The sequence below is a fragment of the Melanostigma gelatinosum genome (genome assembly GCF_949748355.1).
Source record: "Melanostigma gelatinosum genome assembly, chromosome: 11".
Lineage (NCBI taxonomy): Eukaryota > Metazoa > Chordata > Actinopteri > Perciformes > Zoarcidae > Melanostigma > Melanostigma gelatinosum.
The window spans coordinates 17,013,764-17,033,488 of record NC_136644.1 but is presented as its reverse complement, the minus strand read 5'-3'; the positions used below and the strand labels follow the sequence as shown (position 1 = coordinate 17,033,488).

Genomic DNA, 19,725 nt, shown 5'->3' with positions numbered 1-19,725 from the left:
TATGACGTCATTATATAGACTTTCTCTCAGCACCCACAACTCGAACCAACTTCCAACGTCCCTGACAAAGAGACACAAAAAGACTACAAAGAGACCAAAACAACTACAAAGATGTGCAAAGAGACTCACAACAACTTTGAAGTGGGGCAACACAACCTCAACGCCACACATAACCACAAAAAGACACAAAGCAACTACGGAGACTCAATATGACTAAAGATACACAAAACAACAACAAAAAGAGGCTTAACAACTATAAATGCTGTGTCTTGTCCTATTTAGAAGAGTTGGTGGGGCCTTTAGCATGCATCTAGCTTAAGTTTGCTAACATTAGCTGACATTTAGCAACCAAAAGCTTTTGGTCATACCAGACCAAGTAATGGACTGTGGGAAAATGATTTAGGCTGGAAGGGTGAATAATTAGTAAAACAGATCTTAATGGTTGAAGTAACTCTCACTTCGGGCTTTTATAAATATTTACACAGAGCATGAAGGCAGAAGTTTATTCTCTGTAGAATGTTTATAAAGTTATATACAAGTTGTATGGTAAGTGTGGTCCTTATTTATAGAAACACTTCACATGACTTGAGACTGGTAATCATCTTGAAAAATGGTCTTATTTCTTTATGATAATTGTACTTGGATAACATTTAATTTGATAACAATATTCCCCATAACATAAAATGCACAAATATTTTCCATAAGCTTTCACACTGACACAGATGTCCTCCCGGAAAAAAATTAAAAATACAAATTAGGACATTATGTTTCTTTCATCTCTCCATGTAGCCATTCAATCCAATGGCCAGAGAAGCAATGGTTTCCATTTTGCAGAAGTGCATTTCCTTTCAGGGGCTCACAGTGTCACCTAATGTGTAGCTACATTTGGTATTTCAGAAGGCAGGTTAGATGACAGTCAGTAAAGTTGTTGTCAGTGGGATTTCAATAAATGTTATGAAATAATACTAAGAAAGCACAGTTAATAATCAGGTTAATAATCAACACATCTTATATATTTTAAAACATTTTATTGGTTTTGCCATCTTTTTTCATGGTAATACATCAGAATAAATATTTCTGATAATAAATCTAAATCTTAACTCTGCACAGATATTTGGAAAGAGAAAAATATTATATATATTTGTTTTTCAGTAGACGTGGGTGGAACATTTGATGGGTGTCAGAGACACCAACTTATTCTTCGGTGCGGGACACCACTTTTCCATCAACAATCTCCTCAGTCACAATCTTCGTCCTCTGGCTAAAGACTGGTTTAACTGCAGAGCAAATCAAAACAAAGTTACATCTGTAGCATATTTTACTTTTTACAAACAAAGACCGAAAAAATAAAGTGTTGATGTAAACTTAGGTTTGACTTCCACTACTACAGATCTCCTAGAAGACATAACATAATTTACAATTAATACAATGTGATAATATGATTGTTAAAAAAATTCTGGGAATTAATCATATTCCCTTTCTAATCGTAAGTTAGATGAGAAGACAGACACCTCCTCACACCCGTATGCTAAATATGAAGCTACAGCCGGCAGCCAGTTAGCTTGGTATATATTTCGAAAATACAACATAGGTCTCGTCGTTTTTAAAACATACGGATACAGAAATGTTACACACTTAAAACATTAAATCTTGTTTGTTTATAGTAAGGTCATTAGTGAGCTTTAAAAGTGTTGTCAGACGAATATTGTCACATTTTTACAGAGCCAGGCTAGCCAGTCTCAATGCTAAGCTAGGCTAGTTGGCGCCTGGTTGTAGCTTCACATTTACCATACAAACATAAAAGAGTGGTATCAATCTTACAGTCAATGCAAAAGCGAATAAAAGTATTGAACATTTCATTCTATATGAGAACTACAGATCCATGTAAGTGGATCTGTAGTGGATCTACAGTGGATCTACAGAGAAATCATACTTCAAGTTGATTGACTTTTTGTGACAAACATCTCAATAAAGAATTCCCTTACTCCTCTCCATCCATCAGTCTTCTGTACTCGTCAATCTCCATCTCCAGCTTGGTCTTGATATCAAACAGCACCTGGTAGTCAGCGGCCTGCCTCTCGATGTCCATCCTCACATCTTTCAGCTCTTCCTGGAGGGCGTTGACCCTGGTCTGCAGCTGGACCAGCTCTAGACGATAGTGGGACTCTGCCAGCTGGCCCTCCGAGGCAGATTTCTGCACGGGAGAAAAAACACAGGAGAAGATATCAGTTTATTGAGCCCTAATTACGTGGGTTTTTTTTAACTCTTTCCACTCAGATGTAAAACAAAACAAAAAAAGCAGAGTGAGAAAGCCATTTTAAACGGTGAGTGACAAGTTTACAGACTTATTATGTATAGTGTGTTGTGTCAAACATGTTGTAAGATATGTTACTATGATATGTTGCGCAGATCAGAAATGACAGACTTGAGCAACGCAACAGGTTAGAAAGATGTATGTTGTGTTGGGGTGAAAAATGATGTGTGCATGTGAGATCTGAATTACCAGGCTGAGCTGGGACTGCAGCTCAATCTGCAGGGACTGCAGGGTCCTCTTGAGCTCGTTGATCTCACTTTGGGAGGTCTGGAGGGTCTCTGTGCTGAATGCCAGCTGCTTGTTCACTTCGTCTAACTGGAAGACGTGAAATTGGGCATGAAAATTGTCAAAAACGCTATTCAGGCTACTATACAGTATATTCGTGCACAAGATGAGATGATGTGAACATGATTTGTCTCGTTCCCCTCACCTTGGTCTGGTACCATGAATTCATTGCGCCACCGTTCTTATCAGTGAAGCCCTCACACTGAGCTCTCATCTTTGCCATGGTGGCGGCCATGTCCAACTGAGGCTTGGCGTCCGCCTGAGGCTTGGTGTCCACCTCCACGTTGACAGAGCTGGAATCAACTTGGTCACGCAAGGCTGCCATCTCCTACAGGCGGCACAACAGAGTCAAAGGTCAAAGATAAAACCCACATGAAGCGTTAGCAAACTTAAAATGGATAAATATTTTGTAATTTACATTCCTAAGTCAGTTCACTGACTTTGTTTCTCATTGTTGGAATGCTGTTAAGCATTCCAACTATTGTTATCCTGTTTCTTTATTGTTGGAATGCTGTTAAGCATTCCAACTATTGTTATCCTGTTTCTTTATTGTTGGAATGCTGTTAAGCATTCCAACGCATTTTCAGCAGGAAATGCTTTTTCTAGTTGTTGGAATGCTGTTAAGCATTCCAACTATTGTTCTTCAAATCTTTATTCAACTTCTATTTCTTTCGTGCCCCTCTTCTCCTCCTTAATTTTTTAAGCTACAGAAACCGTTCAACTATTAAAATGTTCAGCTCTTTCACCAGAGGTCTGCTATGACTTTTCATATTTCTAACCTTTAAACATTTTGAATTATTAAGCTTTTTATTTTCAATGGGATCTCTATGGAGAATATTTTCAAATGGCTTCAGGCACACAGGTGTTCGCGATTGAGCCAATTAGTGATGTTGATAAACACACAGACTCACATACACTCCTCTCCCTCTCTCTCTCTGTGTCTCTCATACAGTCATTCAGGTCTTAGGGATCTTCAGAGGGCTTTCCCCCCTCCTCCCCCCCCGCCCACACACACACACTGCTACTACTGCTACCATCAATATTATTACTACCACTACTGCTATTACTACCACTACTACTATTACTTATATGACAACTGCTACTACTACTACTGCTATTCATGCTACTAAAAGTAGTCATACTACTACAGCTATTAGTACGACTGCTACTAGTACTACTACTACTGCTACATCTTCTACTGCCATTACTATTACAACTACTACTGTGGTATTAAATACTACGACCAATACTACAGCTGTTACTATGACTACTGATACTACGTCTTCTACTACTTCTTCTAATTACTAATACTTCTACTTCTAATAATACTTCTACTACAACTACAACTTCTACTACGACTACAAATATCACTACTACTAGTACTTGTTCAAATGCTACTAATACTTCTACGAATAATACTTCTACTACAACTTATACTACTACAAATATCACCACTGATGAATTTTTTTAAGCCACAGAAACTGTTCAATATCAAAATGTTCAGCTCTTTCAGGAGAGGTGTGATATGACTTTTCATATTTGTAATCTTTAAACTCTTTGAATTATTAAGGTTTTTGCAATTTGTTTTTGAATTGGATATCTATTTTCAGCAATGTTTTTGCCATTAATTTCAGTTTTCAGCATTCCAACTCATTTTCAGCAGGAAATGCTTTTTCTAGTTTTTACTTGCACTGCTCTTTCACTTCATTTTAGAATTCACCGTTCTGAACTTGTTCACTTTAATTGACGTACTGATACAAAATGTCTCTATATGAAGTCTTGTTTGATGTTTTTATGTATCTCTCACGTTGATGATCATTTAGACAAGCTTTTTTTTGGCATCTATAAATCAGACTAACATCTGACATGTCTTGTTATCATTGTTGACATTGTTTTTTTTACTTTGCAGAACAGTACACAACCTGAAGGCACAGCAGCCAATCGAAACAAGTTTTACACTACCGGTTGTTTATACAAGTGAAAGATAACATTGGGAGGCGTTTGGCAAATAGTTGACTAAATGTGAAAAACTATTTTAATATTGCATTTGCCCCCTTGAACTGTACCTGTAAGACTTTCCAAAAACCTTGAGAGATCACTCATATTTCCTTCTGCTATATAAACTACTCTGAAAAAGATTCATGTTTTGTTATCTATTGCAGACGATAAGTCACTTGAGCTCACTGACATGGTGTGATGCTATTCCTAACAGTACTAGTCTCACCTCTTCATGATTCTTCTTCAGGTAGACCAGCTCCTCCTTCAGGCCCTCCACCTGCATCTCCAGGTCAGACCGGGCCACGGCCCGTTCATCCAGAACCTTGCGCAGCCCGATGATGTCTGCCTCCAGCGACATGCGCAGTGCCATCTCATTCTCAAACCTGTCAAGAAAAAGGCACAGAGATTCGTGTTGGTGCACCTGCTCAATTGGATCTCCACCAAAACCAGTTACACCGGTTTAATCACTCTGCTCACCGTTAATCCCCTGTGATAAAACGTCAACAAAGCCTGGAACTACTGAACAAATGCAATATGGAGTTAAAATGCTGCAGGCTATTGTAACTGTAAAGTCCCAGATGTCTGCCACTATAAACTATAATAAGGCAAATTAGGTGCCGATTACTTCTTTTCACTCACTTGATTTGGAAATCCTCTGCTGCCAGTCTGGCATTGTCGATCTGCAGCATCAGCCTGGCATCGTCATGTGTGGCAACACTGATCTGAAAAACAAATAGCAGAAGTCTCTTAACCACATGTAAAACAACCAAAAGGGCGTGTTATGTAAAACAACCAAAGGGCGTGTTAATATCTAGAATTTCTGCTGGCGGGTTTCTTTTTTGATCAGCAAAATGGTTTTCTGTACACCTGACTTGCATTACACTGTAATTGTTTTGAATCTATGGCATCTTACAATGATCTCTTTTACAACAATGGCTGGAGGTAAGTTTAGAAACGGGGAAAATCACTTATTATAACTAGAAAATGCATTTCCTGCTGAAAATGCGTTGGAATGCTGAAATGAATCTCAAAAACATTGCTGAAAATAGATATCCAATTTTTAAAAAATTGCAAAAAGCTTAATAATTCAAAAAGTTGAAAGATTACAAATATGAAGTTATATCACCCCTCTCCTGAAAGAGATGCACATTTTGATATTCTAACAGTTTCTGTAGCTTAAAAGAATTCCAGCGGTAGTGATATTTGTTGTAGTAGTAGTAGAAGTTGTAGTCGAAGTATTATTAGCAGTATAAGTATTAGTAGCATTTGAATAAGTACCAGTTATAGCAGTAGTGATATTTGTAGTAGCAGTAGTAGTAGAAGTTGTAGTCGAAGTATTAGTAATTAGAAGAAGGAGTAGTATCAGTAGTCATAGTTATAGCTGTAGTAGTGGTCGTAGTATTTAATATAACAGTAGTAGTAGTAGTAGTAAAGTCAGTTTTTGAAGTAGCAGTAGTAGTAGTACTAGTAGCAGTCGTACTAATAGCTGTAGTAGTATTAGTACTCGTAGTAGCAGGAATAGCAGTATTAGCAGTTGTGGTATAAGTAATAATAGTAGTGGTAGTAATAGCAGCAGTGGTAGGCATAATATTTATGGTAGTAGTAACAGCAGTAGCAGTAGTAGTAATAGTAGCAACAGCAAAAGTTGAAGTGGTAGTAGTAGTAGTAATACTAGAAATAATAGCAGTAGTAGTAGTTGTCGCAGTATTGGTAAGAGCATTCATTATTTCAACAAAAAAGCCTAATTTTGAGCTAAACGTTCAAATACAGTTAATCCATGAGGCTTTTATTTTGAAAGGGTGGGACTGGGTGTGGGAGGGAGGGGGAGAGGAGACATAATCATCATGTTTGACACACATAAACAGAGGTTATTAAATGACAGGCTTCATCACAAGCATTTCAGTTAGAATTCACTCTCTGGGGCTTTTATTTTGAAATGGGGTGTGGGGGGTGGGGGGAAGGGGAGAGGAGACAGAATCATAATGTTCGATAAACACAAACCGGTTATTAAATGACAGGCTCATCACAAGCATTTCAGTTAGGATTCATTCTGTGGGGCTTTTATTTAAAAATGGCGTGTGTGTGTGTGTGGGGGGGGGGGGGGTGGAGGAGGGTGGAAAGACCTCTAAAGATCCCTAAGACCTGTATGAGAGAGAGACACACAGAGAGAGAGAGATTTATTTTTTTGATTTTTAGAAAAACCTTTATTTTACTTCAACCAATATGAACAAACAAAACATCGTTGCCGTGGCAATGGATTAGAAGCAACTCTTCACAACAACAACAAAACAAAAACCAATCAAAATAGTTTCTTTTCACAATATGTACAAGAAGCGTTGAGTTCATTCAGCTCTGTACTCAATCCTAGATCTGGAAAATGATCTGTAGAGTCAGGAGTTCAGGATGCTCCTGCTCCGCCGGTTGAGTCCTCAGAGGGTACAGCATGCTGCTGAGACCTGGAGTCCTCAGAGGGTCACAGCATGCTGCTGAGACCTGGGTCGTGCCGTCCTGGATGCCCGTCCTTGCTCCGTCCACCAGCGGTCCGTGAAACAGCCGGTGTGAGCACGTTGGCCCCGGTCTCTTTACTTAACTCCATCTTTGTTCATCTCTTTCCTTATTGTCTGAACTATCTTCTTTAGTCTGAAGCCTTCCTGCTTTGTGAGACCTCCTCTGTCCTTGCTCCTCATGTGCGACCTGGCCGAGCTGGAGAGCTTCTCCTTGTCAGAGAGGTAGTCCTCCACTTTGGCTCCTTTCATGTTCTTGCTTTTCTTCAGATACTCCTGTATCTCCTCCACGCTGTATCCTTCAGAGTCCTTACAGCTGCCAGCCTCGTGTTTAGAGGGCTCACTTTCAGCAGCAGCGCCTTTCTCCAGACTCGATTCAGAGTCTTTCTCCAGACTCGATTCAGAGTCTTTCTCCAGACTGGGCTCTGTTATGGGAAAATATGTCAGTCTACTGTTTTAGGGTTAAGGAATTTGAGTTTAGAAGAGCAGGCACTAAAAAACCTTGTGTTTTCTAAATGAGTCTCGTAAAATTCGGATCCAGGGGTCTTGTGATCTGTTATCTTAGTGTCTGTTTTCCTGTGCATTATTTGTCTTCAAAGACGGCAACACAGATGTTTAGATTACGGTACTTCCTGATGAGCATCAGGGAGAGCATGACCCTCTTCAGGTATTTATGATGTTTGACGGTTCACCGGTTTATTCCGTCTCTGCAATACTGTGACTTAACTCTTTAACCCGTTCACGGGGACATCAAAGGAAGCATCTGATGTCTCCATAAATATTGTGGGACAAACTGATAACAAAGGGATTCGTAAACTGGCCATAAAGCGCCTTCAGGGTATCGTAAAAGACAGGACACTGTGCTTCAAAGGAAAACATCTGCCTTGACATCTTTTATTATACCAGCATGCTGTTTGGGTATAAATGTCTATGCATTTGACTGTGTCATCAGAGCATCTCACACAGATGACGGTGATGTGTCTGTGAGACTGTGTTCTCTTTGCTTGCAACCAAATAAATTGACTATTACAACTTTGATCGTTCATCCAGACTCTGTTTCATTTGACATTGATGAGAAACATTTTACACTCTTCTCCCGACTATTCATAGAAATATTCCACAACAGCTCACTCTCAGCTGCTCCTATACTTGCTGTCGTTGCCAGCACTTGCTTTTTTGGCCTGTGAGTTTCCACTATTTTCCCCCTTCTTTCTCTTCAGCCGAGGAACCTTGAGCTGCTCCTCGTCTTCCCCCATATCTACCTCACTACCTGCCTCCACCTGTCCTCCAGTACCCTCCCTCACTCCCTGCAACCCACTTGTCTCCTCCACCCTCACCTCCTGGGCCACACCCGTCCCCTCCACCCTCGCCTCTTGGGCCACACTTATCGCCTCCCCCCTCGCCTCCTGGGCCACACTTGTCTCCTCCACCCTCACCTCCTGGGCCACACTTGTCTCCTCCACCCTCACCTCCTGGGCCACACCCATCTCCTCCACCCCCGCCTCCTGAGCTCCACTTGTTCCCTCATGTCCGTCCTGCTTGTACCCTCTGCCCTCCTCAGTGCCTTTCTGGTTCTGGTCTTCATGAGAACCGTTTTTCCCAGGACACTCTCTGCTCATATGCCCTTCTTTCCCACAGCTGTAACATTTTAAATCATCAGTCTTCGCAAAAATGACATAGTCAAAGTCCTCTACAGTGATTTTGAACACGAGGTTTACCTCCCTGCTCCTGTTGCTGGGGATCATGAGGACATGTCTCCTGTGAGACACTACGTGTTTTAACAGCGGGGACTTAAAACCAGAGGACATTCTCCTAACCGGAGACACCACCTTCCCGTGTTTGGCCAGCTCTCTGATGATGTCATCGTTCCTAATGAACGGAGGAACGTTCGATACGGTGACTTTTACTGCCGGTGAGCTGAGAGCGTAAGCGGGTAGGAAAAGCTCGCCCACCTCGACCCCGGTCTCCGCCACCACTTCCGCAGCTTCTACGCAATCTAAAAATACGACCACAGCGCTGTTCATCCGCGCTGCGGACTTCACGCTGCTGTGGCCGACAAGCTCACCTACTGCCAGGCTGATCTCCTCCACCGAACACCCGAACAGCGGCGGGATCCTCACCCCGTGCTTCCTGGTCAAATCAATCAGGCCCATGGCGGCGCCTAGCCGCCGACAGCTCGCGCTGATCGGCTACAAACACCCCCAAACAAAGACCCTAAAAGTGCACACAAACCCTGTGAACCCTCCACACTACACTACACTACCATCCCCAACATTACCCAACGAAGAAAAATGTAGAAAAATCGTTAATTCTTGCTCTCAAAACCCTGCTCCTGCAGCTCCGCACACCTCCTTCCACTCAGAGAGAGAGAGAGCGAGAAGAAAGAAAGAGAGAGAGAGAGAGAGAAGAAAGAAAGAGAGAGAGCGAGAAGAAAGAATGAGAGAGAGAGCGAGAGAAGAAAGAGAGAGAGAGAGCGAGAAGAAAGAAAGAGAGAGAGAGAGAGAGAAGAAAGAAAGAGAGAGAGCGGGAAGAAAGAATGAGAGAGAGAGAGAGAGAGAAGAAAGAGAGCGAGAAGAAAGAATGAGTGAGAGAGAGCGAGAAGAAAGAATGAGTGAGTGAGTGAGAGAGAGAGAGAGAAGAAAGAATGAGTGAGAGAGAGAGAGAAGAAAGAATGAGTGAGTGAGAGAGAGAGAATAAAGAATGAGTGAGCAAGAGAGAGAGAGAGAGAAGAAAGAATGAGTGAGAGAGAGAGAGAGGAAATAATGAGTGAGAGAGCGAGAGAGAGAGAGAGAAGAAAGAATTTGTGAGAGAGCGAGAGAGAGAAGAAAGAATTAGTGAGAGAGAGAGAGAGAGAGAGAGAGAGAGAGAGAAGAAAGAATTAGTGTGAGAGAGAGAGAGCGAGAGAGAGAAGAAAGAATTAGTGAGAGAGAGAGAGAGAGAGAAGAAAGAATTAGTGAGAGAGAGAGAGAGAAGAAAGAATTAGTGAGTGAGAGAGAGAGAAGAAAGAATGAGTGAGTGAGAGAGAGAAGAAAGAATGAGTGAGTGAGTGAGAGAGAGAGAAGAAAGAATGAGTGAGAGAGAGAGAGAGAGAGAGAGAGAGAAGAAAGAATGAGTGAGTGAGAGAGAGAGAAGAAAGAATTAGTGAGAGAGAGAGAGAGAGAGAAGAAAGAATTAGTGAGAGAGAGAGAGAGAGCGAGAAGAAAGAATTAGTGAGAGAGAGAGAGAGAGAGAGAGAGAGAGAGAGAGAGAGAGAGAAGAAAGAATTAGTGAGAGAGAGAGAGAGAGAGAGAGAGAGAGAGAGAGAGAGAGAGAGAGAGAGAGAGAGAAGAAATAATTAGTGAGAGAGAAAGAGAGAGAGAGAGAGAAGAAAGAATTAGTGAGAGAGAGAGAGAGAGAGAGAGAGAGAGAGAGAGAGAGAGAGAGAGAGAGAAGAAAGAATTAGTGAGAGAGAGAGAGAAGAAGGAATGAGTGAGTGAGAGCGAGAGAGAGAGAAGAATGAGTGAGTGAGAGAGAGAGAGAGAGAGAGAGAGAAGAAAGAATTAGTGAGAGAGAGAGAGAGAGAGAGAGAGCGAGAGAAGACAATTAGTGAGAGAGAGCGAGAAGAAAGAATGAGTGAGAGAGAGAGAAGAAAGAATTAGTGAGAGAGAGAGAAGAAAGAATTAGTGAGAGACAGAGAGAAGAAAGAATTAGTGAGAGAGAGAGAGAGAAGAAAGAATTAGTGAGAGACAGAGAGAAGAAAGAATTAGTGAGAGAGAGAGAGAAGAAAGAATTAGTGAGAGAGAGAGAGAGAGAGAGAGAGAGAGAGAGAGAGAGAGAGAGAGAGAGAGAGAGAGAGAGAGAGAGAGAGAGAGAGAAGAAAGAATGCGTGAGTGAGAGAGAGAGAGAAGAAAGAATGAGTGAGTGAGAGCGAGAGAGAGAGAGAAGAATGAGTGAGTGAGAGAGAGAGAGAGAGAGAAGAAAGAATTGGTGAGAGAGAGAGAGAAGAAAGAATTGGTGAGAGAGAGAGAGAGCGAGAAGAAAGAATTAGTGAGAGAGAGAAGAAAGAATTAGTGAGAGAGAGAGAGAAGAAAGAATTTGTGAGAGAGAGAGAGGGGAAAGAATTTGTGAGAGAGAGAGAGAGAGAGAAGAAAGAATTTGTGAGAGAGAGAGAGAGAGAGGGGAAAGAATTAGTGAGAGAGAGAGAGAAGAAAGAATTAGTGAGAGAGAGCGAGAGAGAGAGAAGAAAGAATTTGTGTGAGAGAGAGAGAGAGAGAAGAAAGAATTCGTGAAAGAGAGAGAGAGAGAGAAGACAGAATTCGTGAGAGAGACAGAGAAAAGTTGAAGTGGTAGTAGTAGTAGTAATACTAGAAATAATAGCAGTAGTAGTAGTTGTCGCAGTATTGGTAAGAGCATTCATTATTTCAACGGAGGGGGGAAAGACCTCTAAAGATCCCTAAGACCTGAATGACTGACTGAGAGAGACACACAGAGAGAGAGGGAGAGGAGTGTATGTGCGCGTGTGTCTGTGAGTCAGTGTGTTTATCAACATCACTAATTGGCTCAATCGCGAACACCTGTGTGCCTGAAGACATTTGAAAATATTCTCCATAGAGATCCTATTGAAAAAATAAAAAGCTTAATAATTCAAAAAGTTTAAAGGTTAGAAATATGAAAAGTCATAGCAGACCTTTGGTGAAAGAGCTGAACATTTTAATAGTTGAACGGTTTCTGTAGCTCAAAAAATGAAGGAGAAGAAGAGGTGCGACAGAAGAAATAGAAGAAGTTGAATAAAGATTCTAAGAACAATAGTTGGAATGCTCAACAGCATTCCAACAATAAAGAAACAGGATAACAATAGTTGGAATGCTTAACAGCATTCCAACAACTAGAAAAAGCATTTCCTGCTGAAAATGCGTTGGAATGCTGAAAACTGAAATTAATCGCAAAAACATTTCTGAAAATAGATATCCAATTCAAAAACAAATTGCAAAAACCTTAATAATTCATAGAGTTTAAAGATTACAAATATGAAAAGTCATATCACACCTCTCCTGAAAGAGCTGAACATTTTGATATTTGAACAGTTTCTGTGGCTTAAAAAAATTCATCAGTGGTGATATTTGTAGTAGTATAAGTTGTTATAGAAGTATTATTAGTAGAAGTATTAGTAGCATGACAATAAGTACTAGTAGTAGTAGTCGTGATATTTGTAGTAGTAGTAGAAGTTGTAGTTGTAGTAGAAGTATTATTAGTAGTGGAAGTATTAGTAATTAGAAGTAGTAGAAGACGTAGTGTCAGTAGTCATAGTAATTGCTATTGGTCATAATATTTAATATCACAGTAGTAGTAGTAGTAATAGTAATGGCAGTAGAAGATGTAGCAGTAGTAGTAGTACTAGTAGCAGACGTACTAATAGCTGTAGTAGTATTACTACTTTTAGTAGCATGGATAGCAGTAGTAGTAGCAGTTGTCGTATAAGTATGTGTGTGTGGGGGGGGGGGTGGAGGAGGGGGGAAAGACCTCTAAAGATCCCTAAGACCTGAATGACTGTATGAGAGAGAGAGACACATACAGAGAGAGAGAGAGAGAGAGAGAGAAGAAATAACTAGAAAAAGCATTTCCTGCTGAAAATGCGTTGGAATGCTGAAAACAGAAATGAATCGCAAAAACATTGCTGAAAATAGATATCCAATTCAAAAACAAATTTCAAAAAGCTTAATTAAAGATTAAAGATTAAAGATTACAAATATGAAAAGTCATATCACACCTCTCCTGAAAGAGCTGAACATTTTGATATTTGAACAGTTTCTGTGGCTTAAAAAAAATCATCAGTGGTGATATTTGTAGTAGTAGAAGTTGTAGTAGAAGTATTATTAGTCGTAGAAGTATTAGTAATTTGAAGAAGTAGTAGAAGACGTAGTATCAGTAGTCATAGTAATAGCTGTAGTATTGATGGTAGTATTTACTATCACAGTAGTAGTAGTAGTAATAGTAATGGCAGTAGAAGTAGCAGTAGTAGTACTAGTAGCAGTCGTACTAATGGCTGTAGTAGTATTACTACTTTTAGTAGCATGAATAGCAGTAGTAGTAGCAGTTGTCGTATAAGTAATAGTAGTAGTGGTAGTAATAGCAGTAGTGGTAGTAATAATATTGATGGTAGCAGTAATAGCACTAGTAATAGTAGCAACAGCAAAAGTTGTAGTAGAAGTAGTAGCAGCAGTAGTAGTAGTAATACTAGAAATATTAGCAGCAGTAGTAGTTGTCGCAGTATTAGCAAGAGCATTCATTATTTCAACAAAAAGCCTAATTTTGAGCTTAATGTTTACATACAGTTAATCCATGGGGCTTTTATTTTGAAAGGGCGGGGCTGGGTGGGGGAGGGAGGGGGAGAGGAGACATAATCATAATGTTTGACACACATAAACAGAGGTTATTAAATGTTATTAAATTGTTGGAATGCTTAACAGCATTCCAACAATTATGTTTAGGTTATTGTTTAACTGTTTTACAGCAGTAGGGACGCTTACAGGGAAAAGTTTACCTTTGTGCGCAGGTCTTCGATGACTGCCATATACTTGCTATAGTCCCTGACGGCGGGGGTGTGCTTATTGGTCCAATCGCGGATTTGAATATCCAGCTTCGAATTGGCCGACTCCAGGGAGTGCACCTTTTCCAGGTAGGTGGACAGGCGGTCGTTGAGATTCTGCATGGTCCCTTTGTTGCTGCCCGAAACGGCTAAATTGTTCCCGCCGCCCCCGCCCCCGCCGCCTCCGAGCCCCCTTGCCATGTCAAAGCCAGAGCTAAGGCCGTTGGAGGCGTACGACACCCGGACGTTGCGGCCACCTGCACCGCCGTAGACGCTCGTTCCCCGCTGGGAGCCTGTCGTCCTGGGCGAAGAGGGCAGGGGAAAGCCAGAATACCCAGAGCTGTACATGGTGGACATGGTGACTTCTGTTCTTCTGACTGACGCGTTCAGTTAACCCTGTCAAACCCAAAGAGTGGTGCGGAGGAGATGGAGCTTAGGCGGCCTGGAGGAGGCTTTTTATAGCCGTCTCCCCGGAGGTGGGAGCGGCCGAACAGGTAAGAGGAAAGATGCTGCTTACCAAGGGCGTAGGTTTGGTCTCAGCATTGGTAGGGACACTGCCAGCCATAAAACAAATCTATTCTGCAGCACTAATAGGCTACGAATGAAGTGCTTTCCTCCTTTATGCAATTATTAGCTACTTTTATTTTATTTTATTTTGATGTCTTATTTAAAGACACCAAAAAGATACCTCCGTCTATCATTCACAGAGATGAACTGTTGGCCTACATCTTTAAGCTCAATCTTGTCCAGAGCAGCTTGATGCACATGGAAGACATAGACATTGTTCAGCCGCTGCTGGGACATGGTTGACCTCAGCCAGGGTTTTAACCTTTTTAACGCACTGAAACTCCGCTCAGCTTCAGCTGAGAAAACAGGCACAACCATCAAGATTCTGATCAGCTTCTCCACTTCGTCAAAGAGGCCCCTTACCTCTCTTGGCACTGCCCTCAGAATGTCTGCATCTTTAGTGGTGCTGACTGGACATTTTGAACGGAACATTGGGAGCTGAGTTTTCCTTAGTTATTTCCATTCTTGCAATGTTTATCATTTAATTTCAATAAGCTTGTGCGCGCATGTGCGTTTAACAGCGCTTCTTTGTTTGAGCGAGTGCATTTATCTGTTGATGCCTGAGTTTAATAAAGGCAGGCTATTCATAAAAAACGTTCGTAAAGGTGTCATTAGTATGAACAGTTGAGACATTGACTTCGTCGGGCTCGGACAGAAAAATGTGGCGCGATCCATACTCTACTCCAGGCAGTGGAACATTTTCTAGGTAGGGCCATCCTATCAATTTCAGCAAACATCCCAGAATGATTTAATGCAAACTAATTAAAGTATCAAACACGCATTACTACTTTGCAGTTAAATATTTAACATTTATTCCAACACAAAAAAAGCAGTAAATAACACTTGTAAAATATAATATAACATGTTTATTTATTGAGATGCCCCTATGGACCTTGTTATAGGAGGTAAATATCAGGAGAAGTAAACATGAAGTGTAATTAAATAACCATCATGCTGATGAAGACTTGCAACTGGCAATGGAGACTATAAACTCATTTACAATGTTTGAAGTAGTAGTTTGAAGTAGTTTCTCATAGACTTCGATACAACTGTACTTCTTTTTGCAACCAGAGAAGTTGCCCCCTGCTGGCCATTGGAAAGAATGCATATTTAAGGCACTTAGGTTTCAGGCTCATCAGCTTTATTTGCAGCCTGGTTGGGGACCATGGCCATGCATTGGCAATATAATCAACAGTTGAAACAGTAGACTACTCAACAAAGTATTGACCCCTGTGAGCTATACATCATACAATATTCTCCCACACTGTTTACACAACATGATTCTGTGCTGCCAAGGGGCTTTTTAAGATGACTTTGGATCACTTTGTTGGTATTGGCACAATTATCAGGGATCACACAGTTAATTGCTCAGAATAACTACGTGTTCCTTTATTCCTGCTTCAGGCTGTTGCACTTTTGTGTGCTCAAACTAATTACCAGTATGTTAAATGTCTTGAAGAGCAGCTACCGTTTCTCTGGCCTTGTGTACTATGCTGCTCCCTCTTAGTCAACTAATCGGTCGTCATAATAAAACATCCGTGTTTTCCAACGTTTTGAAGCTCTGAAAACAAACCGTCGTTTTTCAAGATGAAATGTCACGTAAGTGCTGTGATATGTGAGAATGTCTCTTGTCATATCAAAGTTGTCTTCTATTTACAGTATTTCTTATTTGTGCTTTAATAAAATAGTTTAACTGATGAGATTGTCTTCTTCTCAGTTTGAAATGCACTTTCTAACAAAACTCAGAACTTGGATGTATCTAAGAACAAGAATCGTCCCCTTTTACAGAAAGACAGAGGCCCGCATTTCTCCCTCAGATAATAATAGTTTCATGCCATGTTGTGGTTTATTGATATCCAGGTAGGTCTGTGCTGGCCAATCTGTCAGCATGTTTTAATTGAAGTGACCTCAATTTGCAACCGGTGTATCACAGAAGATAGTCACACAAACACAACAGTTTCACAACACTGGCTGATGCACAAGACTGGGATGTTGTATTGGGATAAGGGCTGTTTATAACCAGTACGCTTAAGGTGATACTGATACCAATAGAGTACTTCATTCTACCTTTTTTTGCTACTTTTCAATACCCGGCTGAAGTGAAGCACTCAGTTGTGTTAAAACCATCTCCACAGCTGCCACAGGTGTGTACTAAAGCCATTTTGACCATTTTGGTGGCATTTCTGCACGCTGAAGTAGAAACTCCATCAAATACACTGCGGTCGACTTCACCACATACCACCGCTTTTCAGTTCTGGAAAATAAAAAGAAAGTTCTGGAGAACTCAAAAAAATTGAGGCAATCGATTGCCTCAATTTTTTTGAGTTCTGGTAACTTATTCGGGTTAACAGTGTATTTTAACCGTTTCAGAAACTTTGCTCTGTTTTTATATTTTTCTTGTTTATTTGTAAACATATACATTGTGAGCAAAGTGAAAACCAGAATCAAATTCCTTGTATGCATACGCATACCTGGCCAATAAAGCTGATTCTGATTCTGATCTGTTGGAGATTTAATTTTTGATGTGGTGTCATAAATTAACTTCATGTTTTGGCATGCATGTCTTTCAACATTGTATCTAAGGAAATATTGAAGGGCACATTATAGTATTTAAACATTTGACCCAGACAGACACAAACTCAGCTAGGGAGAAACATCCCTGTTGTGGGTGATCCTGAAGACCACAGATACAGGCTAACAGCAGCCAGTCTGCTCTGTCTCAGTGGCCTACTGCTGATGACCTGGGACACAGTGGGAAGGAGAAAGTGTTGAACAGATCACTCTAGAGCAGAGGTCTTCAACAGGGGGTCCGCGAAATTTTTGGTTGATTAGACAATTAAAAAAAAAAAAATTTAATTAATTATTCTTTTTCCTAAACATGAATGTGTCCATTATTTTAATAGTTCAGTTTTGTATGCAAGATAACAGGTATGTTTATGCATGGCAGTTGCACTAATAGGCCATCACTCATTTTTCGTTTCCACATCTATGTTTAAAATAAAAACGTCTGTTTGAATAGCTTGTATGCATGATTATCATGCAATTGACAGCATGTTGATATTGATATTGACATTGGTATCAGCTGACAAGGTATGTTTATAAATGGCAGTGGCACGGCCTCCCTACTCACTGTACCTTGCACATGTTTAAAATAAAAACATGAATATATGAACCTGTGTATTATTTGAATAGCTTCGTATTGAATGCACAATAAAGAGGTATGTTTATACATGGCAGTGGCCCAGTTTAATATAAAACACAATTTTATACAATATAAACATCGAACAAAAAGTTCGGAAATGAGTGTTTGATAGATTATTTCTCTGTTGTAACAATGCTTCTGGCAATGAATGTTATACCGTTGGAAAGCCTGTTTATTTACCATTTGTAAGGAACATGCATTTCTGGGATGAGCAGCACAGCTGAGTATGTGGGTTGCACCCATGAAAAATGTGCCAAATCTTCTCTGCCAATGCCAAACAGCTTATTCTGCTCTTGCTATCGACTCTTGTTTGGTGTTGTTTTACAATGAGAGGAATAGAGGAATGTGGCTAATCTGTAGGGAGTGGTGGATCGGTGCCGTGTGACCAGGAGAACAGACTGAGGGACTTTTGCTGCATCGTTACACTTACTGTGCCTTATTCATATAAGGCCACGTTGCCACAAGTGAGTATCACTGTAAATATTTACCTGGTTAACGCCTCTGCAGCGTGTGATCTGAAATGGGTGACGAACTGTTTGCTGTTATAACTTTGTAGGACTGTGCATGCATTCTGCAAGAAACGAAGTCTGTCAGTCTAAATGTTGAGGCCATCATCGGCATTATTGGCTGTGTCATGTGATGGAATCGTCAGCGCCTGTGGTAGTGTCTGTAAACATTTGGATGTGCGCTCTCTAAGGTCTCCATGGACTTGCTGCAGGACTCCAGTCACACTATGTGGGGACTGAACGCCCGCTTGAAGGGCTTCCTGGAGCAGGTGAACAGGCTGCAGCAGGCCAACCAGCGGCTGGAGGCTCAGCTAGCCAACTGGTCCGTCAGGAGCACCTCACGCTCCCGGGACTGGTCCCAGCAGGAAAACACTGTGAAGGAGCTCCGCGTCCAGGTAAGACACTGTTTGTTTCTAGAGATGTTGTAGCTATCAGATGATCATTCAAAGTCACTCGGACTATTAAAAAGTGTTGCCAGAAAGAGATATGAAGTGTGACTATTTATATTCACGTGTCATGATTATGCTCAGATTATATTGCCTGACTTCAGCTCAAGGCCATTGTAGCCTACAGGCAACAGAAGCAGTTACTGACAAACAGACTAGTGTTGCTGACAACTGCTTGCAACATTCATTTAATTGATTAAAGCCACCATGTAACAACAACTCTTTAACACTCTTTGGAACGTGATCCAAGGGCTGAAAGTGAATGGTGGTTAAACCTGGGTTTGAGGCTATAAACGTTGCTGTTGATTATTTTCAAGCTTCATGTTTTACTTCAGCTGGTTGGGAGAATCAGCTACTTCTTCTTGATATAGAAAACCCTTTTCAGAACCGTTTATTGCCAATGTATGTAACATACGAGGAATTTGTCATGGCAGGTGGTGCATAACATTAGACAATAACATTGAACAATAAACAACAATCAACAGTGCAATAAATAGAGACATATTAAAATTTACAATAGAATTTAAAATAATATAAAATAATGTGCACGACAAACAGATAACAGGACTGTAAACAAGTGTAATGTAAAAGTGACAGGAGTAGTAGGGAGGGAAGGAAATTGTCCTGGGGATGGCAGAGTCAGTGGGGGACCCGGGCTGTTTCTCGAGACACACGAGAAGCACGTGCAGTGGGTGGACCTCAGCACACCGCTTTCACGTGTCTATAGCGAGTGCCGAGCCCAGCCGTCAGTCCAGCGTGACAACAGCAGGAGACAACATCAACATGGCGACGGGGATGGAGCCCTCGGAGTAAGTGCCATTTCCACAATATGTTGTACCTTCTTTCATTTTTACAAAGTTAACTCGATGTACTGCCTCTGCCAACCAGCCGACATACAGTTTCCATCCACGCCTGCCCAAAATGTCATCCATTCATCATTTTATGCAGTTAGACATTTGTGTGAAATTGTCATAATCAGCATAGGAATTCTTGAGAAAGCCAAAAAGTGAACTCAACTTGATCCCAACCCCAAATTCAAATCAGTTCAATAATTCGAGTCAAAGTGGACTGTTACGTGAATATGGGGGGTGACCCCTCACGATTTTTAATTATTTTATTCGATAATAAAAAAAAATTGAAAAATAAATAAATACATTTTTCTTTTTTTATTATTATTTCTATTTGAGTTATTAAAACTAGATTCCTTATGTAAATGTTTTCAATTTATCTGGAAATAATTAGTAATAAGCAAATAGGAGGCCTTTCGTGTGAAACGCACAAAAGTTTGAGCAGATTTTGCTCCGTGCCAACATTGATGCGCAGAAGGCAGGAGTGTCT

At 40.8% G+C, this 19,725-nt stretch overlaps 1 pseudogene across 1 annotated transcript; it reads right to left on the bottom strand.

Moving 5' to 3' along the window:
- Window positions 1–777: 777 nt before the first annotated feature.
- Window positions 778–14,470, bottom strand: LOC306784613 (keratin, type I cytoskeletal 19-like; annotated as a pseudogene). Its single transcript, XR_013773169.1, has 8 exons — window positions 14,393–14,470; window positions 13,622–14,175; window positions 5,237–5,319; window positions 4,824–4,980; window positions 2,745–2,927; window positions 2,504–2,629; window positions 1,986–2,194; window positions 778–1,277 (listed from the first exon to the last, which is right to left on the bottom strand). The product of XR_013773169.1 is annotated as a keratin, type I cytoskeletal 19-like (transcript).
- Between the last annotated feature and the right edge of the window lie 5,255 nt (window positions 14,471–19,725).